The sequence below is a fragment of the Mustela nivalis genome (assembly GCF_964662115.1).
Source record: "Mustela nivalis genome assembly, chromosome: 14".
In the NCBI taxonomy this organism is placed as follows: domain Eukaryota; kingdom Metazoa; phylum Chordata; class Mammalia; order Carnivora; family Mustelidae; genus Mustela; species Mustela nivalis.
This window is the reverse complement of record NC_139033.1, coordinates 19,018,087-19,043,429: the sequence shown is the minus strand read 5'-3', so window position 1 is coordinate 19,043,429 and position 25,343 is coordinate 19,018,087. Positions and strand designations below refer to the sequence as shown.

Genomic DNA, 25,343 nt, shown 5'->3' with positions numbered 1-25,343 from the left:
TTGGCCTGATTTCCTGGCCGGACCCAGGAGCATCACTGGTTTGACTAAGGTTATCTGCCGGTACCTGGACCAACCTGTCCAGATCATGGACCGGGGAGGAGGGGGCTACTGGGGAATGGCACACGCTGACTGGCCAGGCCTGGGTTTGGCCAAGGGGAGATTAGGGCCCTGAGACTGTGTTCATAGGGGAAGATGCTCATTAAAGCAGGCCGAGGTGCCATTAGCAAAAGAGCTGGGAGGCAGCAGACAGAGAGAGCTCCTGTACCCCCCCCCAGAGAGGCTATGGTGGCCCCCACAAGTGCACAGGGTGGGGGGTAATGCTGTCTGCCCTTCCCAGCGGAGGCTCCTGGCCTCGAGCAGCTCCCTGCCGCCTGCACACTCTGGGTGCTGGGCCAGCAGCCTGGCCGGGGGTCCTGGGGGAGTGGGTGGTCAGCCTGCCAGGCAGCCCGTGTGTGCACCGAGCTTTTCCATGGCAACAGCTGGACCAGATGCCTGCTCATCTCAGCAGCCACTGGGGAGCCTCTGCAGGATGGTGAGGCCACACCCCGTGTCCTGAAGAGGATGGGCACGGGGTGGGGGACATCCGGAAGGGACCCCAGGGAGCGGCAGGCAGGGCCGGGCCAGGGCTTGGGTTCCCCAGGCTGACAGGTGTGGTGGCTCAGAGCAGTTTTGAGGCCAGACCTGACGTTTTCTGGTTGAATGACCTCAAACACTAGTAGTCTAGGTTTTAGTTTCCTCACCAGCAGGACACAAATAATCGTGCGCATGTCCTACGGCTGGGGACAGTCACGGGTTAGTGACATGGAATCCAGGGGACCTCCTGCACGGGGCACCCGGGGGCGGGGGGAGGAGAAAGCGCCAGGAGATGTCCGTGGGGCAGAGGGACGACTGAGGTCAGATATTCCAGGCACCCCAGGAATCTCCCCAAGCTCACGGCCACGCAGGCCGCTCATTCACGGGGCCTGCTCCGGGCCGGGTGCCGTCCTCCCTGCTGGGATGCAGAGAGACTGCGCAGGGACCGTGCCCAGGGGGGAGTCTGGGGGCAGCTGGTGTTGGTGGTTCTGTGAGAGGCAGCCAACTGTGACGTTGAGGGAGCCCAGTGCACACAGGACTGCTGCTTCTGACCCCAGGCCAGTCTGGGGTCCTTGAGACCCCCACCGACATCTGACCCCCACGGCCCCTGAACTGCCTGAGAGCTGTTGTGCTCACTGCCAGGGTTTACTGCAGGGAAGGGAAACAGGTTAACATCAGCCAGGGGAAGAGCACGGGGCAGGAGCAGGGGCTCCCCAAACGCGTGTCTCTGGGATGGTTCCCGTGGGGCCATGGACAGAGCGGGCTCCCCAGCTCTGACGTGTGTGTGACAGCACGCACTGGCCCTGCCAACCAGGGGCCCCCAGCCTGGTGCCCAGTCTTTATGGGGCCGTGGGGGCTGCTGGTGTCCAGCTCCTCCCAGGGTGGACGCCGTGTGGCCAGAAGCCCCAGCGTGACCTGTACACGGATCCGAATGGCCGGGTTCGGGCAGCCAGCACTCCTGTGGGACAGGGCGCTCTGGGCCTGTGTCCCTCCCAGGAGCCGGCAGAGGCCAGGCTCAGCTTGGGAGCGGACCCTCCACCACACCCTCCGCAATGCCGGCCCGCTTTCCCAGGCGCCTCTGTTGGTCTGAGCGGGGAGCAAACAGGGGGTCACTGCGGCCGTGGCCAGCACCATTATCTGTCCCAGCAACATCCTTCCACGGGGCAGAGACCAGCGCCTCTAACCGCTGGCAGTGGCCACTGGGTCCCGCCGCCATGCCTCAGGCCTGGGTGGGGACTGCGGACACACGTGGTGACCCCGTGGTGTGGACCGTCCTAATGCCCAAGGGCTGTGCTGCACGTGTGCTCATTCCAGCTCGGCCCGAGCTCCTGCTTTTGTGTGCGGTGCTCACGCTCGCTCCTTCCCCCGCCCGGCTCGGGCGCCTGCTGTGTGCCCGTGTTCTGGGCCCTGGGCTGCAGCGGCGCACAGCTGGCCTGCTCTGCGTCCTGTCAGGTGCCAGGGAGAGAAACAGGGGCTCCTGCAACAGGTGAGGGCACGGGCTGCAGGAAAGTCAGCTCACAGCGGAGCTGGGACATCTCGTCCCACCTTCTCTGCCCTGGGACAGGCCACTACACCAGCTCCCAGGGGCTCCGGCCTTAGAACTGGGACTGCATCATGCCACAGGCTTTCCCAGGCCACCCGCGTGCCGACGGCGGGTCTGCGGCTGCTCAGCCTCCGGCGGGGCATATACCACTTCCCATACACAAAAGCAGGAGGCCGGCTGGGAAGGGTGCAAGCTTGGCGGGGCGGGGGATGGGGGTGTTGGCGTGGGGTTGGCTGGGCCCTTCTCATCCTCCCCACCCAGGTCCGATACACTCCCTCGGAGACCCTGTCCTTGACCTGCGGTCAGCACTCACCTGCAGGTGAGGCCCGAGGGTGCCCCTGTAGGGAGGGGCAAGGGACAGAGGAACACAGGAGGGCCTTGAGGGTGTCCTACTGGCCTCAGCAACCAGGAAAGAGTGGCCCTGTCTTGAGTGAGGGGTGCGGGGGTTGGGGAGGCTGGTTTGGGGTACTGTGTATGTTTCCTGGGGCCACAGTAACAAAGCACCACACCCCCAAGGCGAGGCGGCTTCAACAACAGAAGCTCATTCCCTCTCCACGGGGCGGCCTGGGTGGGGGGGTGGGGCACAGTCTGAGATCAAGGTGTCTGCAGCGCCTGGCTCCCACTGGGTCGGGGGAAGGTCCTTCAGGCCTGGTGCAGTTGCTGGTCCCCAGCACTACCCAGTCCCCAGCCCCTCCACCTCCCTGGGGCACAGAAGGCCAGGGGTGGACTTTGCTCAGGAGGAAGAATGTAACACCAGGTGGTCACAAGAGTAACAAGAGCACAGCAGGGGGGCAGGGGTGGATGAACAGCCGGCTGGGACTGCTCAGTCTCCCTCCTGCCCTAGAGGCTGGGCATCACCGAGCAGGCTGTCCCTGCGGAAGACCACAGCCGCAGTCCCCACTCGCTCATTCATCCGCTCAGCCCCAGGTGGGACGGAGGGTGCGCGGGGGGGGTCAGGCCCTGTCCGGGGCTCTGGCAGCAGCAGAGACCAAGGTGCCAAGAGCCCTCCCCACTTGGGGCTTTCCTGGGGGCACCTCTGGGACAGGAAGTGGCCCTGACACGTGTCTCCAAGAACATCCACCAGACACACGGAGGGAGACAGAGTCCCCTGGGAAGACCTCAAAACCCCAGGGACGCTGGAGCCTCTGGGGGCGACACAGTGGGGGCCAGGCGGGGCTGGGGAGCATGCCTAGGCCTGGGCACCCTGGGGTCTGGGAGCAAGAGAGGAAGGCGTCGCTGAGAGTGGACAGGAGGCAGGGGTCCCCAGCCACTGCCCGGGGAGCAGCGAGGTGCCGTCTGCCCAGGGAGTGAGGGGGACAGGCCCGGGGGGAGACAGGCCGGCGGGGGGTGGGGTGCAGCCAGATGAGAGCTCAGCGGCCCTTCTGCCGCAGACTTTAAACATCCGTTCAGAGTTCAGTGAGTGGGGGTAGGGAGAGATAGTTCCATTTCCTTTAACTTTTCAGGTCTTCCCCAAATGTTTATTTTTTGTTTTTATTTTATTTAAAAGATTTATTTATTTATCTATCTGAGAGAGAGCACGAACAGGGGAGCAGCAGAGGGCGGGGGCGGAGCAGGAGCCCGATGCGGGCCTCGATCCCAGGACCCTGAGACCATGGCCCGAGCTGAAGGCAGAGGCTTCACCAACTGAGCCCCGCGGGTGCCGCCCCCCAACATTTCTTAATCAAAACTTTTAAACACACAGAGAAGTTGCAGGACCGTCCCGTCCAGGGCAGACCTGCGTCCCCTCTGCCCAGGACTGGGCCAGCGCTTCCCACCCACCTCCCCGTCTCTCTGGGCAGCTGCGGCAGGCACCCGAAACCAGTCTCCATGCCCCAGGGGCTGAAGACTCCGGGAGCCTGTCCTCCCTGTTCTGGGGCCGGAAGTCGGAGATGAGGAGCTGCAGGCCATGGCTGCCTCTGGTGGCCCCTGGTGTCCTCGGCCCGTGGCCATGGCCCATGTCTGCCTGGCCAGCCCGTGCCGTCCCCTCTGTGTGTCTCCTGTAAGGACACCTGTCCCTGGATTTGGGGCCCACCCTGATCTAGGGTCACGACAGAATGACGTCACAAAGGCTCTTTTTCCGGATGAGGTCCATGTCCCTGATGGACGCCTCTTTTCAGGACTTCTCCTCCCTGGTTTCTTCCCATCCCAACTGCTCCCCTCAGACCGGGGGATGCAAGCCCGGCTCCCAGCTCCTCGGAACAGACCCGGCCCTGCGTGCCCTGAGGCAGGATGGGCGCGCCTCGGGCCCCCGGGGGTCCATGCGTCCCCCACCTCAGCAGCACTGGCAGGGCTCGGCAGGGAGACAAAGCTGGGGACCCAGAGGAAAAGGAAGGACCAAGGCAGCCTCCCATTTCCGCAAGGACATGGGGCATGGAGCCCATGGACCATTGGGACACGCGGCCTCGGGAGATGTTCTCAGGCCCCTGAAACGATGCTGGAGGACATCGGGATTGGAAGCGGTCCCCACAGCGGGCTTCCCCGCTGGCCGGCTGAGCAGCACGAGCTGCATGTCTCAGAGCAGCACCCCTGCTTCTCCCGTTTCTGGGTCAGATGTCTGAAGTCCATCCACGTGTGGGCTGGTTCCCTCTGGAGGCTCCGGGGACGGACACCCCAGCCCCCCGGCTCTGGCCTCTGCCCTGCTCCTGGGCTCTGCTCCCCCCATCCCACCCTCTGCTTCTGCTGCTTCGTCCCCTTCCCTGACCGACCCTCCCACCGCCCTCTTGGGAGGACCCTCGTAGGGACACGACCCGCACCCCGTCGTCCCAGACAGTCCCCACCGAAGAGCCTTCATTAAACAAAGTCCCTTCAAAGTCCCTTTCGCCTTCTAATGTGGTGTCTTCACAGGTCTGGGCGGGCAGGACCCACTGTCCTTGGGGCTGTCCTGCCCACCACACCTGAGTGACACCGAAACCTGTGGGTTCCAGCGGAGTATTTGGCAGACTTCTGACGTGTTCTGGGGTGAGCACAGCGGGTGAGGCCGGATGCTGAGGGAGGAGTGGCCGCTGGACCGCGGGCCCCACCCTTCACGCATCATGCAGGTGGACGAGGGTCCCGGGAGAGAGATCCAAGGGCAGGGCCAACCGTGTGCCATGCCACTGTGGGGGGCAGGTGGTCTGGGCGCCGATCCTGGCTCCATGTCGTACATGGCCTCAGAGGAGGGACTGACCTCAACGCATCTCCGTTTCCTTGCCTGGAGCACGGTCTGCGTCAGAGCGGGGTGAGGGTCCCTGCACGAGGGTCCCGGCGTGGCACAGCGTGGCTCTAGGATGCCAGCAGAGACCCCCACCCGTGTGTGCTCCTCCCGTCCGCGTGGGGCCTGCATCTTCCCCGGAACCCGCAGGCTTTGGCCTCGGCCAACACGGCAGGTGACGCCGGGGCCAACCACCGTGCAGCCCACGTGGGGACAGGCCACGGGGAGATGGCGGAGGAACCAAGGTCCTCGGCCCCCAGCCCCTCACCTTGAAAGTGGGCCCTCAGCCTAGCCGAGCTGCCCCAGGGACTGAGTCTGGAGCAGAGACAGGCGTGGTCACGGCAGGTTTGCAAGCAGAAGAAATGTGTGCGGTGGACTAAGCCACTGAGCTTGGGGGTGGCTTGTCAGGCGGCGACAGAAAACCCACGTGCCTCGTGAAGTGGGCATGGAATGAGCTCACGGTACGTGCTCGAAAGGTCAGTTCTTGTTGTTAGGATCAGAGTCGTCCCTGCTGTCGCGGATCGAGCGGACCCGAAAACACAGCAGGTGCGTTACTGAGGCTGAGTTCCTGCACCCAAGTCCTGCTGCGTCCTGCAACCCAAGTTCCTGCACCCACTCACGTGGCCAGGAGCCACGTGACACCAGACAGCCCTTCGTGGAGGCTGGAGCGAGCTCCTGCCGGCACCCGCATCCTGGGGGGCCTGGAACCGGGGCTCTGGATGCCGAGACCCACTTCTGGTCTAAGAACTGCTAGGAGGTTTTGCAGGGACCCTGTTCCCAGCATCCAGCTTTTCCTAAGAGTGTCTTGGAGCCTGGGGGAGGTGTTGTGTCCCCTTCTGCGAGGGTCTGCTCTCCCCGGGCCCCTGCCCTCCCAGGCCCTCAGAGGGAAGCGAGGAGTGCTTCCTGCAGCCCCGAGCCCTCAGGGTGCCTCACTGTGCACCCCTCTGGGTTCCTGCAACAGAACCCCGCGTGGCACTGGGCTTGTGGACGGTGTGGGCATCTGCCAATGTGTCAGACCAGGTCAGGGGTCTCTCTGGGGGTGATTTTGCCCTCGGGGGACTGCCGGCAACATCTAGACACACTGGTTTTCCCACTGGTGTCTTTCCCCACGTCTCTGGGCTCCTCTGCCTCCCCCAGGAAAGGGCTCTCTCGTGGAGACGCCGGGCTCACCGATCATCTGGGATAATCCTGTTTTAAGGTCAGCTGATTAGCGGCTTTAATTCCACCTTAATACCCCCCACCGTGAAACCTAATATATTCATAGGTTCTGGGGATTACTGTGGCCATAAGGCCTCACTTTAACTTGATTACATCAGCAAAGACTTCTTCCAAATACAGTGACGTTCACAGGTACTGGGGGTTAGTGCTTGGCCACATGGTTTGGGGGGCAGTTTAACCCCTGATAAGCCCTTAGATGAGTGCATGACACACCGTGAGGCGAGTGTGTGCTGGTCGGCCGGGCAGCCGCCTCACTGGCCCTGGCATCCCGCCGGGGACCAGGAAGGAAGCTGCCCCAGCCACGTGCCTGCTCACAGCCTGTGGCTGGGGCGGCTGGGGCGGCCTTCGAGGGGCTCCCCAAGGACAAGGGGGTTGCTCTGGGCCTGAAGCTCGTGTAGCATTTCCCCACCACATCCCGAAGGTCAAGGGTGACACAGGGCTGGGTCTCTGTGGTTTGGAGCGGGGCAGGTCGACCCGTCTTGATGGGAAGACAGCCACGTCACACCGGGCCCGAGTGCGAGGGCACAGCGGGACGGGGCTGTCTTCGCGGCCGAGTGCAGGGGCATAGCCGGCGACCAGCACGGGTGAGCCTCACCCCACGCCCGGCCGGGATTTGTAAACTTTATTCTGAACCTCGGGAAGGTGTGCTACCGGCTGGCCTTGTTCTCACGGCCTACCCCCGTCTAGTGGGTGCACACGTGCGCACACACACACACACGCTCACGCCTGCTCATGCGTGCACACAGAGACCCAGGATTTTTCTTATAAAGCCGTAACCTATAAAACCCCAATATCCACATTTATTCCATATAAACGGCTCTTGGCCAGGGCGTCTAGCCACGTGCTGGTGTCATGCTGAGGTTGGGGGGCCCACAGGCCTCTGCTGCGGCCCTTGGGGCAGAGAGAAGGCGGGGACCCCACACCGGTGTGCAGCCCTCCTCTCCGAGCAGCCCCTGGAGACGCCCTGCTCCCCCTGCCCCGGCGGTCCTGCCCAGGACTTACGATGGGGCTGGAGCCTCTGGCTTGTCCCTGGACACTCCCGGGAGGCCGGCTGCTGGGGCTCCTCCGCACATCTGCAGCCAGCGCTTCCAGGGGAGTCCTGGCTTCGCTCTCCCACCGTCCCTGTGAAGGCCTGCCCCTGCTGCAGGCCCATACCCGCACTCCTCCGAGGAGGGCAAGTGGCTTCAGGGGCAGGCGGGGGAGGCAGGGGTTCCCAGGTCTTGGGTCCCATGTGGGTCTGCATCCTGGCAGAGTGGGAGGTCGGAGAGACAAGCAGTTCTGGGGACCTCTTCACCCTCTCCCAGAATAAACGTCAGAGTCCTCAGGAGTGACTTTGGAGGCCTGCCCGAGGCCCTGGGCCCCCTCACACTGCAGGTCAGATGGTCCCTTAACCCTACCCACGCAGGCTAAGGAGGGGAACCCTGATGGCCAGGGCTGGCCAGATGCGTGCCCTTACCTGGGCCTGGGGCCTGCATCCTGGGGGCAGGGCCCGGCCGGGAGGGGCGCCCCCAGCGCAGCAGTCCAGGGCCTGTAGCTAACTGATCCCAGGCCTCCCTGGCTTCCACAGAGCCTCTCCTCTGATGGGTAACGAGGCCTGAGGTGTCCGCCTGCTGCCCAGCCCCACAAAGTACAGGTCCACCTTTCCTGGTTCATCACAGGTGAGCCAGGCGTGGGGAGAGGCCGGTCAGTCGGGAGCCCGGCTGCTGGGACTGGCTCTCCCGGGATCCCCACCCCTCCGTGCGGGCCGTGTGCAGTGTGGAGTCGCCTCCCCCCAAGATTCACATCCGCAGGGGTCTGGAACGTGGCCTTGTTTGGACACGGGTCTTTGCAGATGCACTTAGTGAAGATGAGGTCACATGGGGTTAGGGTGGGGAGGTCTTTGTAAGATGAGGAGACACGGACGACCCCGTGTGAGATGGAGGTCGCAGAGCCTGGAGCCTCCGGGTGGTGCACGAGCCTGCGGGAGAGCGCGTCCGCGAGGAAGGGCGCCTTTCATGTGGAGAACACACAGGTGTCCACGGCTTCGAGAGGAAGGGGCTGCTTTGGTGGGCGACCGCCTGGGTCTCTGCACGGAGCCCTCGGACAGCCTGCTGTCTCGTTCAGAGACTATCTCCAGGACACGAGCCGCCGCTGTTTCTCTGTGGCCTGTGTGTCCATGCTCCAGACCTCGTTAGGTGAGGGAGAGCCCATGTTCCGGAGGAACCGTGTCATGGGTTCTGCGGCCGAGGAGCGGTGCCCGTCGTGCCGACAGACCCCAGCACACGCCTGGCCTCACCCAAGAAGCGAGACTCCCGGGCACGCAGACAAGGGGGGGCGACCTGAAGCTGAGCAGCCTCTTATGGTAGGAGCAGTGTGGGGTGACCCCTCGGAGCAGATCTGGGGGCCCTCCCTCCGTACCCCACATCTGCTCCCTGAGACCCACAGCAGCGCAGCTTTGGAAGCCTTTCCCAGGGTCCCCAGGGTCCCCAGGGTCCCCAGGGCTCCAGGGAGGGGCTGGAAGGACCAGCAGGAGACCGAAGCCCCACTGGGAGGCCCAGCAGCTGCAGACATCTTGTCCTGGGACCCCCGGGCCTGACCTCCAAAGCCATCCATCTGGCCTCTGTGGGCCTTGGGCCCTCCAGTATGCTCAGCCCAGTGCCCTGTGGGCCCTCTGGACGAGCCCAGGTTGCTCCCCGCCTTCCCCAGCCCATGGCTAGCGGGTCACCTCCCAAGTGCCCGTCCACCAGCGGCCTCTGGGAGTGCTCAGCCCAGTCTCTCCCGTTGAAGAGAATTTTCAGGCTGCAGCTACAGGAAGAAAGGCAATGAGACCCTTGGAGAAGCCCCCGGAGATCACACACTGGGAAGTGCTCCTTATCCAGACGCTTCTGGAGCAGCAGGCAGGAGCAGGGACAAAGGGGGTGTGGCCCTGGGGTTCCGGGTGGGTGAGGGCAGGCCCTGGAGGCTCCCAGGAGGTTTGCCCCTGACCCAGCATGAGTTCAAATGCCTGATGCCCTCTGGCCACCAAACCAGGCTCGGCCTTCTATCCACTGGCCTCCGGAGGGGCTGGGACACAGGGCTTAGAGGGGACAGATGGGCCCTGTCTGGCCCCTTGGAAAGCCTCTGCCGGATGGAGGGAGGACCATGCAGCGGCCCGGCCAGTCCTGGAGCGTGGTCTTTGCAGGAGCTCACTGAGCTCCTCCCACTGGGCGTGGGGGTGGGGGTCCCACGGGTGGTGAGCCCTGGCCCAGCTCCTGGGGGCCTTCCACAGGGTGGTCTGCGGTAATCCCCACCCGGTGGTGTCTGTGCAGCGGGGCTGGGGGTCTGCGCAGCCCAGGGGCTCCCCATTCAGGTGCCCCCGCTTTGGAAATCCTTCCCGGACGTGAGTTACCCCTCCCGGAGGGCGCCCCTTGCTGCAGCAAGCTGAGTAGAAGTGGGCTGTGTTTTAATTTTGAAGGTCGTGCCCGGTGTTTGACTGATGCATGCTTGGCCGCTGAGCGCAGGGGAGCCCGTGGCCTCTGATGCCGGATTCCGCTGCTCCCGGCCGCGCTCGCCTGGCTTCTCCTCGGTCAGCAGGAGTGGGCCCGGCAGTGTGTGGGGATGCCCGGCCGCCCCTGGAACATCGCCAGGGCGCATGGTGGACTCCCCAGCAGGGGCGCCGGGTGTCTGGGCCCGCGGGGTAATGCATCGCTGCAAGGAGACGGAGTCTTCTGGTGGGTCTGGTGGGCGACGCTTTTCCTGGGGCTGAGGTCACAAGCAGCGTCTGCTGGCTGTTTCCAGGGCCCGAGGCTCGTGGCCTGGGTGGAGAGGGCTGGCCGGTGCTGCACCTGCGGCGAGACCAGGTCTGGGTCGTTCCTGGCACTCTGGCTGTGCGACAGGAGCACAGTGACCTCAGGGCTCAGGGCAACAAGCCTTAGAGGACCCTCCATGGGAGCTGCAGCTGGGATCCCGTGTCAGTCAGAAGCCTCTGAGGGTTCCCGGGGATCCTGGCACTGGGAGGGCTGGGGGCCGCTACCAGTCCAGGGACTGGTAGCTGCGGCCTGCCCCTGGTGGGGGAAGGGAGAGGGGCTGGCATGGGCCACGACTGTTGGCTGGGCTGCGCAGCGAGCAAGACCTCACCGACCGGAAGCAGCCCCTTGCTGTGCCTCCCGTGGGCAGAGCTGGCGAGAAGGCAGCTGCTACCAGGGTCTCCTGGGGATGCTAGCTCCGTGGCTTTGATTCAGGCCCTCACTGGACTATGGGGCCATCCTTTGCTGGTTCCTCCCACGGGAGCAGCTGCCTATAGCCTCAGATCCTGACCCGTGGGCCCATCAGATGTGGGACAGGCCCCTGCGAGAGCAGGTCCCTCATCTGGTTCCTCCCCCGCTGTCCCTCCCAGCGGGGGTCACATGGCCACAGGAGAGCCCAGACAACAGGACTGAGCAGGGAGGCCAGGCGGGAATTTAGCAAGCCCCATGGAGAAGGGGTGCGGGCCTGTCCCCTGGTGAGTCCACCCTCTGGCTTCTCTGGCCGTCCCCCAGGGCCTCAGCCCCTCCACAAAGCCCACGGAGCAGCCCTTTGCAGACACAGGGTGTCCCTGCCTGTGGCCCCATCCTGTCGCAGGAGACAGGGAACAAAGGGAATGCATATTACACATGACCATCAGAAAGGAGGGTGGTCCTTGTGCCACCCAAACTTTGCAGGTGACGGGTTAGGAATTACAGTCAGCCGTGTGTGCCCCAGGATCTGGTCAACAGAAACCTGGGACTCACTGGCCTGCAGGCGTGGGGTCTACCCTCAACCTGCTCTGACCCTGGGAGGGCCTTAGGAGGGCCCAGGGGACACCCCTAACCCCACTGTTTTCCACTGCTGGTGTGGGCAGCGGCCACCTCTCCCATGCTCCCTGGACTCTTCTAGACTGGACCTCGTGGGCAGTGTGAGCCGGCCTGGCCCTCCTCCTGGCTTCTGCTGGGTCCCTCGGCCCCTGTCTCGAGCCCCCACCGGGTTCCCCGGCCCCGCCACCGCCAGCGGCCCTCCTCTCCCGCCCCCCGGGCTGCGCCCCATCAGCCTGTCCCGCGGCTCACACTCCTGACGCTCTTTGCTGAAAATCGGACGCTGGTGAAATCCTGCGCCTTTCCTGCCCTTTTGCATCTTTCCGCTGAGACACCGCAGAGACAGTAAGCGAGGGGCGGTTCCGAGCCGAAGGCGGAGAAAGAATTGCAGAGCCATCCTCAGTGCAAAAAGGTGGTTTTATTCAAGCACAAACACATTGCCCAGTTGGGAGGGGGTCGGGGCAGCAGGAGTCTCTGAGGAATCTGGGAGCAGGGTTTCCGGGACCCTGTGGGGGCGAGCGGTTGCTGGGAAAAGGTCATTTATTACTGTTTAGTAAACACTCAGCCATGAGACCCTCCGACGTGTACAGGAGGGTCGTATGCTGGGGGGGCGGTGCCGACACCTATCTTGGGGGCGGAGATAAAGGAAGTTTCTGAAGAATTTCTATATGTTAAAGTGGGCGTACAGGACCCTGGGGGCTAAGGTTAACCTAGGATTGCCTTTTGCGCTCAGGAGAGTGTCCACGGTAAGGCCGCGAGCTCCCAGAGGACGGTCACTCTGTGCCTTCCAAGGGCTTGTCTTGGGGCTGTGTGCAGTAGGGAGATGCTCTGTTATTCTTCTCACTTGGCTTCGCACGTCCGCGCTGACTGGCCTCACTCTAGGCTCTCAGCCGCCGAGCTCCCGCGAGTCCTCTGGGCTGCGGGTGGCCCCTGGACCGGAGGACTCCTCCCCTCCCCCTCCCCCGTGGCCTCCGCCCCACCCCCACCCTCACTCCCAGGAGACCTTGCTTCCTGTTTCAGGGACAAAAGCGAAGGCTCTGCGGGGGCGGGGCGGGGCGGGGGGGGGGGGTGCTTTCCCAGGCCTGCGGGGTGCATCCTGCAGCGGCCACAGGCCGTCCCCCCTGCAGAGGGCTGGCGGCTGCTCCTAGGAAGGCCACTTCCTGCCCGCACCCCAGCACTCGGCCAGCAGCCCCCTCTCCTGCCCTGCTGTGGTCTCTTTCCGTGATTCTTCCCACGACACTTGGAGGCACCTCTCCCTGGCCCCACCCCCCGCCAGCTGCCCTGCGATTTGCATTTTGGGCGCACCTGTTGCCTCTGGCAGTATTCTTAGCGCACAGCATCCCCCGGCCCTGTACCCCCTGCAACCACAGGGTCTTTGCACGACGGTTCCTCTGTGGGGACCCAGAGCTCTCCTGGGATCGTTAACCCAAGCTATCTCTCCAAAGCCGCCCCCCCGGGGTCAGCACACAGCCCACCTTGAAGACATCTTGCTGGACTTCAGTGCTCTCTGGTTGAAGTCATGAAAACTTGATTGATTTTGTCTCGGTGTTTGTTTTGTGATGAAGTTTGATGGGACAAAGGAGAGTGTGCCCAGGCCAGGGCCCTCCCTGGGACAGGTTCCTGACTACTGGCTCCCTTTCCTGGGGTCCTAGATGCTGGCTGGCTTCCCCCGCAGGGGCCTGGGCATGAGCAGAGGGGTCGGGGTACCCCCCCCAGTTTCTCGGGGAGGCACTGCCCCTCCCCTGGCTGCTGGCAGGGCTGGTGGGGTCAGGAGGCTACATCCTGATGCAGGAAACACAAGTGTCCCAATGTTTAATTTCTTAGGGGTCACCCATCTGCTGTGGATGGTGGTGAGAGCTTGCGGGAGGAGGGATGCCTCGTCCAATGACCCCCCCCATTCTGCCCCTGCTGGCAGGCGCTGGTGATGGTCAGGTCCCAGGGCTGGCCCATGTGGGAGGGTCCACACGGGTCCCACGGACATCTCCCTCATGCCCGCTGTGTCTTCTGTTCTCTGTATGACGGAGGATAGGGGGAGACGCGCGCTGACCCTGGAGGGGCCGTCCCTCCCGGGACTAGCCGATTCCTAGGGGTGGTGAACAGCCTGTCCTTCTGTGTGCAGACCACCCAGCCCCCCCCCCCCCCCGTGAGCAACCCTGTGGCCTCGGCGAAAGCCCCTGCGTGGCCTGGTGTGGCCCACCTCTGGGACTCTGGGAACGCATTCTCCTCAGTGGCAGCTGTGTCCTGCCCCGCTGGCCTGCTGAGCCTCACAGCTCCCATCAGAACTCGCTGTTTTCAGGGGCGCCTGGGTGGCTCAGTGGGTTAAGCCTCTGCCTTTGGCTCAGGTCATGATCTCAGGGTCCTGGGATCGAGTCCCGCATCAGGCTCTCTGCTCAGCGGGGAGCCTGCTTCCTCCTCTCTCTCTGCCAGCCTCTCCGCCTACTTGTGATCTCTGTCAGATGAATAAATCAATAAAATCTTTAAAAAAAACCCAAAACCTCGATATTTGCCAGCAGCCGTCAGGCTCCGAGTTTGCAGGACGTCTTCGTCCCGTGACTGTCCCCGGACAGGCTTGCATTCTCTCTTTGGGAGCTGGAGGCACGGTCAGGGCCGAGCTGCACAGTGAGCTCTGGGGTTTCGGTGACCTGGGGTGTGGGTTACACGCTCCCATGTGGGCTCGGAAAGCTGGCAAACCTCACAGCAACCTGGACGGCAAAATCCATGCTAGCAATTGTAACTCTTTGATTTAGTGAGAATGACATGAACTGCCAAGACATCCCCCGACCTTGGACAGCAGACAGGACGGGGAACAAAGAGACACTCCCCATGCGGGGCCCATAATGGCACTGTTTTCCTGTGCGCTGGGTCCCGCGGACTGCACGGCGGGTCCCCCCACCACCCCCTTCCCCGGACAGGGTGGCTCCAGGGCCGGGGGTGTTGCCGTGGGGATGACGGTGGCTTCTGGGTTGGGATCTGGGGCGCTGTTGACGGTGGCGTAGGTGTTGTGGGCTGGGCGGAGCGGAGGAGATGCCCGCGAGGTGTCCCGGGAGAGGACTCAGCGAGGACCTGGGCTCCTGCCGTCTCTCCCCGGCTACCCGGTAGGAAAGAATCCAAGTCAAGAAATCTTACAAAGGGTTTACAGCCATGCAGGCGAGGCCCAGGGGAGCGGGGACACCCAGACGGGCAAGAGCCGGAAGCCCCGTGTCCCCGAAAGCAATGTGCAGTGAGCATTCCTTCCTGTGGCCCGCGCAGGCTGGGGACCCGGGGGCTGGTGTCACCCCACAGGGCTGGCTGGCTAGCGTGGCAGACGGCGGGCAGGGAGACGAGAGAGGTGGCCCTGGAGTGTTTCCCGAACAGCAGGGCAGCCGAAGATGGGGTTTGGCCACAAGTCGGGGCTGTGTTCACCTGCCACGCGCCAGCCCACTCCAGGAAGGACCCCTCCCCGTGGCCCTCCAGAGCCTGCAGTTTTGGGGTGGGGACTTGGGGATGATACCCTCAGAAAGGGCTCTGTAAATGCTCCAACCTCAGGGTTGGATCCCATCTTCCTTTGGAGGAGTCGGGGTCATTCCTTGGAAGGAGGGCAGGCAGAGGGGCCCGTGAGCTCAGATCCAGCTCCTGGAAGCTCCCTCTCCCCCGCTGGATGCCTTACCCCGGGAGAGCTGGGCCCCCAGCCTTGGACCTCAGGAAGGCCCACCGATCCCAGGCTGGGGGGCTTGTGACTACCTTGCAGAAGACTGTTAATCAGCGGTTAATGACTCAGCCCTCCAGCCAGCCCCGCATCCAGCCATGACGGCAGGTGGGCAACATAATACACAAAATGTGGCAAATCACTATTATTCACACACCCGTTGCTGCGGTGACAGCATGGGGTGCTGAGTTAATCCGAGGGAGGCTGGTGAGTAGGGCTGTTCTCACCACCACAAGGGCTGGGGCAGAAGGCCGGCCCTTGGTGATCCGCAGGGTGCGGGAGAGGCCCTAACGTGCACATGCCCCACTTCTCCGGAGGTTTGCTCCCTCCTCTTTCTTTCTGGGCTTGCTCCTCCTCCCGCCGGAGCTTCCTTCCGTGCAGAGACAGATGCCTGCGGGGGTGGGGGAGGCCAGGGCTACCAGGAAGGCCTCTGCAGGGCACAAGTGCATTCTGGCAGGCCCTGGGGCTGGCCTCCCCACCCCAGCACGCTGGAGAAGCGTGTGTCCCTCCTGCCCGGCCGGGGTGGGGTGGGGGCGGGGTGAGCGGCGCCCAGCTGTGCGGCGCTGAGCCCGGGACTCTGGGAGCTGGCAGGACAGACCTCCCCCGACCTTGGACCTCGGAAGATCCAGCCTGGGCGGGCCTTTCTGTCGGAGCACACGGACCTGCACACGCACGGGGGCCTGGCCCCTGGCTTCTGCCGGGCTTTGTCTGGGCATGGACCGCCGGCCTCTGCTCTGGGAGGTGGGGGCAGGTCGAGAGGCGGGGCTCCCGTTCAGTGCCTTTGGCACAACTCCCAACGGCAGGGAGGAAGTGAGGCTCAGAGGCCTTGCTCTGGAAGGAAAGCCCCCCGACACAGCTGCAGCCCAGCCCCCCGGGCCCCACTTGGCAACGTCTCTCCAGAGGGGGGGTGGTGGCCTCTGAGCCCTGGTTCTGGAGATGCAGGCGGTGAGGGCGGGTCCTGCTTGTGCCCAGGAAAGGGAGGTGGGTGGGTGGGCTGCCGGCCGGCCTGCGGTGGGGGTGTCTGGGGCCATGCCCACCCGACAGGCAGAGCTTCGCGGCTGGCACAGGGGCTCGGCGTGGCAGCTGGGGAACTGGCCAGCGGCAGTGTGACCCCCTGGGCTGGTTGAGGGCTTGCATCCTCCTGGGGGGGGGGTCGCCGGGTTCAGGTGCTGTGCAAACCCACTGGGAGAACAGTACCTTACCCCTGGGGAGGAAGGGGCTTTCTAGTGCTCCCTGCTGGGAGCTGGTGGACCCAACGGCAGGCTGGATTTTACTGTTGCTTCATCCCACTTGGAATCCAGAGCGGCAGAGTTCTCGTGGGCTCAGGACGAAGGGCAGGGACCATCCCATGGCCTCTCATGCTCAGGGGGGCGTCACGGCTGCTGTTCTGGGGCCAGAGCCTCAACCGAGGTGGAGGCAGGACTCCGTTCCTCTGGAGGCTCCCGGCTCCTGGCAGCTGAGGTGGCCTTGGTGTTCCCTGGCCTGTAGACGCACCCCTCCTCTCCCACCCCCGGGACACGCGGCGACTCTCCATGCCTTCCCCGTGTGTCTGCTTCCTCCCTTCGTAAGACCCCGCTCCTGGACTCAGGGCCCACTTTCATCCAGGAGGACCTCATCTGCACGGATGAGATCTGCAACACACTTTTCCAGGTAACGTCACGTTCTGAGATTCCAGGGGACACACATGTGTGGGGAAGACCGTACAACCCCGTGCGATACACGTGAATAGTTACTGAATCCTCCCCACGCGAGCGCCCTGTGGGACGGGCAGAGACGTGGAGAACGTGCATGAGGAGCCCCGTGGGGAGCAGACGCGCGTGTCTGTGGTTCCAGACTTGGTCGCACCCAGCGGCACCGGCACTGACCCGGTTTGTGGATTTGGGCAGGGCGTGGGGGGGGGGGTGGTTCTGGCTTGCGTCCTGGGGTCAAGCTCTGTGAGAGCCAGCTGGCTGTCAGCGGCGGCCTCAGCAGGACACCGGCCTCCCACATGGCCTGGGCCTCCTCCCAGCTCGGTGGCGGTTCCAGGCGCCAGCGTCTGGGGTGCAGAAAGCCGGGTGGAGCCGGGCCTTTGTCCCAGGGGTGCTCAGGGGCACAGGCCCAGGAATGCATGCACTGCGGCGTGGCCTGACTCCTGCTGCCGAAGCCTGGAGCGGGAGGCCTGCCGACCCACGGCCCACGGAGCGCGGGTCCCCGTCCGCAGGCCTCGGTGTCCCGCCCCGAGTGGGCCTGGCCCCACCAGGGCTCAGAGGCTGGGCCCCGCGGGATGTCCCCACACTGCCACCTGGTGGTCGCTGCCGGAGCCCTGGGAAGTTCCGGGCACCTGGGCCACGTGTGGCTTCTCCAGGCCCAGGTGTGGTCTCTCACGCTGGCTCTGGCCCAGATGCTTCCTTCGCCGCCTGCTTCACCTGCGTGGGGCACCGTCATCCAGAAGCTGTTGGGAAGAACTCAGGAGCCTCTGGAGCCCCCGGGCTGGGAACGCCCAGACCCGCCACACGAAGAGGCCCCACCGAGGAGAGACCCCATCCCAGCGGTCACAGCCCCGAGGACTTTCTCCCTGCGAGCAGCCGCTCCCTCCCCAGTGGACGGTGCACGGGTCTGGGGTGTAGGGGTGACCGGCCTCTGGCCTACGGGACAGAGAGTGGGGCCGGGCTGGGCGCTGGCAGGCCGGGCCGGTGGGGCAGCTGGGCTTGTGTCTGAGAACAGGGACTAACCAGCCTCTGCCCCCCAGGGCCTGATGCGGTTCAGCGGTGCCCACCGAGAGCTTCCCGCCACGCTCAGCCCCCTCCTGTCGTGACCCCACATGCCCTCCCCGCCCCCCCCCCCCAGTTCCTCCCTAGGAGTTGGGATGTGACTCACACACAAGGGCCTCTGGGACCTTCATCCTGGGGCAGGAGGCTCGTCACAGGTTGGCTCCGCACAGTGCAGGTGCCCTGGAGTGACTGGGGTCCGGGAGGGAGGTGGCTGGGTGTGGGAGCCGCCTGCAGAATGGGGGGGGCGGGGAGCACACAGGTGCAGCCGACAGAAAGCTTGCCTGGGGGCCGCCCCTCCGGGACTGGCGTTCCCGCGGAGGATTGCTTCTGTTCTTTCTGGCCTCCGGAGGTCACAGAGGGTGCTGCCGTGGCTCAGTTTCCCTGAAATCGCGTCTCCCACGCCGGGGGCTCAACACTCGGTCTGGGGGCTGCTTTTCACGGAAGCTACACCAGGCGGCCGCCGGCGGTGGGCAGAGCAGGCTAGCGGCCACTGCCTGGACGTCTGGACGCACCGTGGGCAGGCTCCAGCACCCAGCACCCACTGTTGCCCTGGGCGACTGCGGGAGTGGAGATGTCACCCCTAACCTAACAACCACTTCCCTACCCTGCTACGGCCTCCGGTCTGCAATCCGGATTAAGGGAGAGGGTCAGCTGGTTTAGGGACCCAGGCACCTCCCCCAAGCATCTGCGGCTCCCCCTTCCTGTGGAGATTAACTCTTCTACTTGCAGGGACCGTGGTCATGAGGGCCGAGGCCACTGGCGGGTTAGGGGCGTTGGGCGGGTTCTGCCCTCGGGTCTTGGGGTTCTCCACGCCCCTCCGCACCTCTCTCCTCTGTGGGGAGGGACCCCAGATGGGGGGGCCTGGTGGGCCTCAGCTCAGGTCAGCGCGGCCTCATTACCAGGCGGGAAGCCAAGACGCCTCTCTTGGTCTCTTGGCCCAAGAACCCTGTTTGCAGCACCTCCAAGATGCGCGCAAGTTCCAGGCTCGTCTCAGGAGACCCACTGCTGCCCCGTGTCTGGGCTGTGCCCACCCCGTGTGTGGGGGACCGATGACCAGCCATGGTGCCCACGATGGGCCTCACGCCCGCGTCGCCTTATAAACACTGGCTGGGTCCGTTTCTCCTTCCGGCTCTGCGTCCTGTTCTGTCTGATGAAGCCAGTGGCCACCCCCTTGAGAGCCACCCTGGGAGAGGCCCACAGACAGGGGACCGAGGACAGCGTCCCGCTGCCGGCCAGCAAGGAGCTGAACCCCGCCACAGGGCCCGTGGGTCAGGTCAGCAGGGCCTGCTTCCCCGGGGGAGCCTCCAGGTGGACCTCGGTCCCCCAACACCGCCTGCCAGGTTCGGGGTCATTTGCCAGCAGCAATAACCACCGTACGCGGGCCCCCTCCTCCCTCCCAGCAGCCCCAGCCCCTGTCCACCCCGAGCCCAGCAGACGCCCTCCCGCAGCCGCCTCTGGCCGGCCCACCCTGAGCGCCCTCTTCCCCAGCCCCAGACGCGGCTACTGTCTTCCCACCTTCCACGTGCCTCTGTCTCCGGGCCTGGGCGCGGGCCGTTGGCTCGGCCCGGGGTGCTTTCCCCGGAGCGGTGGGGGAGCTCGCTGCTCACCTCCACAGGTCGCCTGCCTAACCTCCCCCTCCCGGCACCTTCCTTTCCTGCATGCTGGAACCCACAGGGTCCGTCCCCGCCCACCGTGTCCTCTGTAGCCCCCTCCTCCCGTGCTCTGGGGACCACGGGGTTGTCTCTGCGCCCCTGTCCCCCCCACCGCTGCATCTGTAGCCTCTGGATCCTCTCCAGCAGGTGCTCAATCAAGGACTGAGAGCACACGGGTCACTGCGTCCCTCAGTGCGGGGACGGCCGACCGGTCTCCAGACCCCCAGATCCAGCCAGGCCTGAGGGCGTGGGGGTCGTGCCCCAGACCGTGCCCGTACCGGGACGCGCCCCTGGCCCCAAGCCAGGAGACGGGCTCACGTACATTCCGGGGCACCGAGCGGGTGGAGGAAACAGTGTGTCTTCTCGGTTGAGGGGTCTTCAGACGGCAGGTGCCCCTAGTGGGCCCGGAAAGCACCCCGTCAGGCACAGGGCGAATCCAGCCCGGCCCGCAGAAGGGGGTCTTGGGCCCTCAGCGGGCGTCAGGCGGTCCCCGTCTCTGTGTCCCACAGGATGCGGACGAGGACTCGGAATCCCCAGCACACCGGAGGAAACAATCCGCGGGCCTGCCGCGTGTCTGTTCCCGCGAGGCTCTGCTGAGAGCCGGGAAGCGAGGAGAGGGCAGGACACGGCCGGCCTGACCGCTGGGGGGACCGGCCCCTCCGGCTTCCGCCCTCGCCCCGTTGTGCAGGGGGAGCACCCTGCAGCCTCGAGCGACTCCCAACCCGTCTTCCCCGTTTTCTCCTTGTAAACTCACGAGAAGCATTTTTACCTCCGCTAGTTATTGCCTGAATCCGTTCTTGCAAAAAATTCAGAGAGCTGATAAAAACCCCTGGCTCTGGCCCCTGCCTCCTGAGCCCCCTCTCTGGGGCCCGTGAGTGCGGGGAAACCCAAGGGCCCGGGAGGTGGGGGCCTCGCGGCCTTTCTGGCCCCACACCTGTGGCGGGGTGTGCTGACCGAGTGTCCGAGCGCCCCCAGGACCCGCTGTGCTTGAGCGAGAAGCAGTCCTCAAGTCATCGACGTCCGGGGATGGAGCCTAGCTCACCCTGGCTGGTGCAGGCACGGGCACTGATCAAGGCGTACCCTGGACAGTGGCAGGGCACGCCCGCCCACGTGGCAGACGGAGAGGAAGGTCTGCGCACACAGTGAGAGAGGGGGTGGGGCCAGAGGCAGGGATGGAGGCCAGCCACAGGGCCCGGGGCCAGCGGGTGGAGGTGGGGGGGGGAGAAGGGGAGGGGGAAGGGGGTGGGGAGGAGGGTGGGTGCAGCTGTGGCTGCGCAGGAGCCAGGCTCAGCCGAGTGCGGGCGTGGAGCAGGGAGGAGGGACGAGGAGGCTGCAGATACTGCGCCCCTCGGTGCCGGGACCACCGACCTGTCTCCAGACCCCCAGATCTAGCCAGGCCTGAGGGCGTGGGGGTCGTGCCCCAGACCGTGCCGCACTGGGACGCGCCCCTGGCCTCAAGCCAGCAGACGGGCTCACGTACATTCCGGGGCACCGAGCGGGTGGAGGAAACGGTGTGTCTTCTCGGTTGAGGGGTCTTCAGACGGCAGGTGCCCCTAGTGGGCCCGGAAAGCACCCCGCCAGGCAGGCATCCGCCGCGGGCCCCGGCTCCGTGCGGCCGACACGTGGGACACGCCGGCAGGATTCACCGGCCTGGAACAGGACCACCGGAGTCTTTGGAGCTGCTCGCACATCATTTGGCTTCTTTCTCTAGACACGTGCCCCTGCTTCCTGAAGTTGGGCCTGGCTGCGTGGACGGCTTTGCACCTTCGAAGTCCCAGTCACGGCGTTTCCCGCTTTGGCTATGGTGGAGAGCTGCGTCAGCGTGGGGTCCCGACTCCCCGGCGAACGCAGAGTGAAAGCCTCTGCGGGCTGAGTCTGGACACGGGGGAGCAGGAGGGGGTGGCGTGTGCACGCACGGGGTGCGGGGGACAGAGTCTACTGCAGCCCCACTGCGAGCCCTACCCCCACCCCCCGCCACGACCGGGTTCTGCCTCTCCCCTCCAGTCTGGGGGCAGCGTTCGTGGGGCTCTTCCTTGGGGAGGCTCAAAACTGCTTGCTCCTGGGCCCCTCAGAGACAGGGAGAGGCACAGTGGGGCATCCGCAGGGGTGCAGGGCCAGACAGCTGGGGTGGGGGCACAGCTCTGACCCCGCGGGCATGCGAGCCTTCCCGGTCATGGGCACCCTTCGGGCCCTGTCCTGCGGAAGGGGCGGACCCTCCTCTGAGTGCATCCTGGATTCAGGCGGATCCTGCCCTCCGCACCCCAAACTCCGAGCCCCCCGGGGCCGGCAGCCCCAGAGCCCGCCTCTGGGGCTCCCAGTAGCCGGAGTGACCCCACCCTTGGAGAAGTGGCTCCAAGCCTGGGGTTTGCTTGTCCTTTTAGACGCTCTGATTAAAGTACAGCTGTAATGCAAGGTGTTCGCGCCGCTGTCCGCCACGCAGGTGCCGCCTCGGGCCCGCCTCCCGCGGAAGGAGCCCGCGCCGCCCCCCGGGACGGCTCGCGGGTCTGTTCACACACAATTTCCGTGCATCTCTGAAGATCACTGTTCTAGCAGCTTTGGGTATAGACACCAGGAAGCAGCGACACGTAACAGGGCACAATTCCCCGTGCGTTTAATTTTCTCAGGCTGCAGAGTCAATCTGAGCCTGTCGGGGTCTGACTCTGGAGTCTATCAACGCCGGCTCCTTCCCATCAGCCCCCTGTCTGGCTCTCCCCTCTTAGGAACTCAGCCCTGCAGACAAAGATGCGCTGGTGCAAAGTCACAGCTTTTCTCTCTTGATGAGGAAATCTGGTTAGGTGTGAGGGGGCACAGAGCCTGGGGCCTGGAGGCTGCTCCTGGGCACTGGGGCCGAGGCCGCCGCCTCTCCTCCAGCCGTGGCCGTGGAGGACGTGCTTTGACTACCCCGACGCGCTTGTTGGCCTTTCCCTGGGCTGCAGCCGAGGGGCGCGTCTCTCCGTGGCGTTCTGGGCGGCGCCTTAGCCCCATGGGTTGGCTACGTGGCTTTTGTCCTTGGTCTGTCCTTCCGCCGCCGTGATGACAGCGTCCACGTTCCGAGCGTGGTTCACAGACCGGTCACTGAACGCCACGGGTCCCTGAGATGTACGTCTGTTCTTAACCCCATTCCACACGTGGGGAGCAGGCACCGAGCTGGTAAGTAAGGCGCCCACGGCCCGACAGCGGCGGCAGAGCCAGGAAGCGCTTCCCCGAGGTGATTTGGACTCTTGTGAGCTCCTGGGGACACCGCACCATCCTGCCCGGTTCCATGGGCAGCCAGCGTGCTTACCCTTTTGCTGAGAGCTCCAGGGTCCCCGTCTAGAACCACCGCTGCCTCTGGGCCAGTCGGGCACTGAGTGGACACAGCCCCTGCCCAGCCTCGGGGCTGGCAGCAGTGCCTCACGTCTGGAGCCGTGGGTGAACTCGGGGTTCATGCAGCACCAACCGAAGTCGGGCCTGGGACTCTGCACGGGGTGGGGTGGCAGGAGGGGCTGTCCAAGGGCAGCAAGCAGGTGGGACTGGCGTGTGGGGGACGCTGCCCGGGGTCCCCTCTGCAGCGCGATTTCCCTGCTCTGCTTCAGCATCTGCATGACTGAGTGCTGTGACGCCTGCCCCTGTGTGCACGTGCAAGGAGGGGCTGGGCTCACGGGCCACTCCCGTGGGCGCCGCGAGCTCACCGGGACGGCTCAGGGATGTTGCAGAGCTCGGTGTGACCGTCTTTCTGAGTGAGCCCCAGGGGAGAGGCTCAGGGAAGGAAGCCACAGAGCCGACTGCCTGGGGGCCCCCAGCTGCCCGTCCCGAGCTCCCGAGATGGTCTCACCCATCCTCCCATTTAGGACTTAGCCCGGTCTGGGGTGATGAGGGCTTGCTTGGGTCGCCTGGCTGTGGGCACCTCTCTGGGCCAAGCGGTGTCTTCTCTCTTGTCTGTTGGCAGGAGAGGAGCCCCCAGCAAGGGCTGGGTCTGAGCATACTCAACCCCAAACAGAACCCGGCCACTCTGGGACCCCGGTCCTGTTCCAGCCACAGTGTGCGCATGTCCGAAAAACACGGGAGTCAAAGGGAGAGGTCAAGGTACGTCTGGGGCCCTGGGTCCTGGTGCCTTCAGCCCCCAGGGGCCCAGACTGTTCTGTCGGCGCCCTGCCCGCCCCCGCCCTGGCCAGCTCAGAAGGTCTGGCTGCCTCCATGTGTGCCCTCATGGGAGCCCTGAATTGGGACGTCAGGAATTCAGCCGCCCAGACTGTGGAGGGGCCACACAGAGAGGCCACGTGGAGAGGCCACGTGGGGAGACCACGTGGAGGGACCACACGGGGGGACCACATGCAGAGATGGCTCCTCCTAGTCACCTAACTCAGAAACACGAGTTTAGTAGGGACGCTTCGGGAGGCAGAGAAGAGGCTGGACCCCCACCAGGACTAGGTACAAAGAGAGAAGAGCGTCCGGGATTTGATGGTGAGTTATTAGGCTCCCCACTGACAGTCCGCAGGGGTGCGGCGGGCTCCCCCGTCCTGCGCTCTTGCTCGGGACTGCCAGACATTGCCCGGGTGTTTGCGAAGGGACGCGGAAGTTGCCCATGGGGTCGTGGGTCTCCCCAGATCTGCAGGGTCACCTGTCACGGCTCCACCGTGGTAGGAGAGGACCAGGCTGCAGCGGGCGCCCTCGCTCCCGTCCTGGGGCGTCCCCTCGGTCGGGGTCCTCTGGGCAGCCCCCGGCCCGGCCCAAGGGCCGCCACCCCCAGAGCCCAGCAGAGAGTTGGCCACTCCTGTGCTAGGCATCGAGACCTGTGGGGCGGCCTCCTCCCTCTTGCTTTGTTTGGAGCCCTGATTTGTTGCCCTGTGAACGGGAGAGCAGAGGCTCCACCAGAGGGCCCGGGGGCACAGACCAGGGTGAGCCCCCAGCAGGCCCGCTCTCTCTGCTCCTGGGCGCCGCTGCAAGAGCCGGGGACGGCTTCCCCTTTCCTTCCACAGATACTGCCTGGGGCTGGACGCCACCCGCGAGTGCGGGGCCGAAGAGGGTAGGACCGCAGGCCGGGCGGCCACACATGGACCCCCCAGTCAGCAACAAGACGGCCAGCTGCCTCTGCCCTCGGCCCTCACCGACCGTGCGGGCCGTTTGCTCTTGCGGGTGACAGGGAGTGACTGTACCCCTGTCGGGTTACCCGCCCGCAGCACAGAGCACAGCAGTGTCAGCAGGGCCCGTGTCACTGTCCGTACCCAGAAGGACGATCGTCCGGAGACAGGACGGGAACAGCGTGACCCTGAAACAGGACGGGGCGCCGTCTTGGACTCAGGGGCCGCTAGCGATGTGGTAACCCGTGTGGGTTTTTTCCTGATTTCTCACGAGGCGTGTGAGGTCCTGGGAGACCGGGGTGTCGGTGAGGAGGGCCCCACCTGAGATGCACAGCGTCGCGCTGGGGCAGTGTCCCGCGAGGGCAGCGGCCGCGTCCCCCCTCCCCCGCAGGAGGCTTGTTACTGGACAGACGGTGGTCGGACGGATGGGCGGGCCCCCGTGTCCCGCCGCCTCATCGGCTCCCCATCGGGCGTGAGCTGCCGCTGGGACCCTGTTAACCCCCTGCCTAGAGCCTTCCCGGCAGCCAGCTGGGCGCAGCCATCAGGACCCATTGATTTGCTGTCCCTGTCACTTCCCGTCACCACAGTCACGATGGCCTAATCAGGTCTCTCCCAGCGCTCCGACCCCGGTGTTGCCACGGCGACGAAATGACCCATAATAGTCCTTGCCTCCAATAAGTGAAGGAAGAAGCAGAGATCTCCTACGCATCTGCAGCTGGGGACAGCGCGCCCCGGCCTCTCCGGAGCAGAGCCCCTGGCCGCCGGGTCCCTCGGGCTGGACCCCGGTGACTGGCGACGGCTCCCCTGGCCCGCTCGAGGCCGCTGGTGCAAAGCGTGGGTCGCACAGAGTGTGCAGGGGGTGAGACGCACAGACCCGTCAGGAAG

At 65.0% G+C, this 25,343-nt stretch overlaps 2 long non-coding RNA genes across 6 annotated transcripts; both read left to right on the top strand.

Moving 5' to 3' along the window:
• The first annotated feature begins 15,169 nt into the window (after window positions 1-15,169).
• Window positions 15,170-22,139, top strand: LOC309848489. Of its 4 annotated transcripts, XR_014303083.1 has the most exons (4): window positions 16,429-16,646; window positions 18,689-19,086; window positions 19,908-20,527; window positions 21,110-22,139. It is a non-coding gene; the product is annotated as an uncharacterized lncRNA (long non-coding RNA). The 4 variants fall into 4 exon arrangements; XR_014303084.1 differs by lacking the exons at window positions 18,689-19,086; window positions 21,110-22,139 and adding an exon at window positions 15,170-15,737 and having other exon boundaries at window positions 16,566-16,646; window positions 19,908-20,580; XR_014303085.1 differs by lacking the exon at window positions 21,110-22,139 and having other exon boundaries at window positions 18,689-19,019; window positions 19,908-20,580.
• A 907-nt stretch (window positions 22,140-23,046) lies between these two features.
• Window positions 23,047-25,117, top strand: LOC309848488. 2 transcript variants are annotated; one of them, XR_014303081.1, is made up of 3 exons: window positions 23,047-23,463; window positions 23,762-23,841; window positions 23,985-25,117. It is a non-coding gene; the product is annotated as an uncharacterized lncRNA (long non-coding RNA). The 2 variants fall into 2 exon arrangements; XR_014303082.1 differs by having other exon boundaries at window positions 23,759-23,841.
• The last annotated feature ends 226 nt before the right edge of the window (window positions 25,118-25,343 follow it).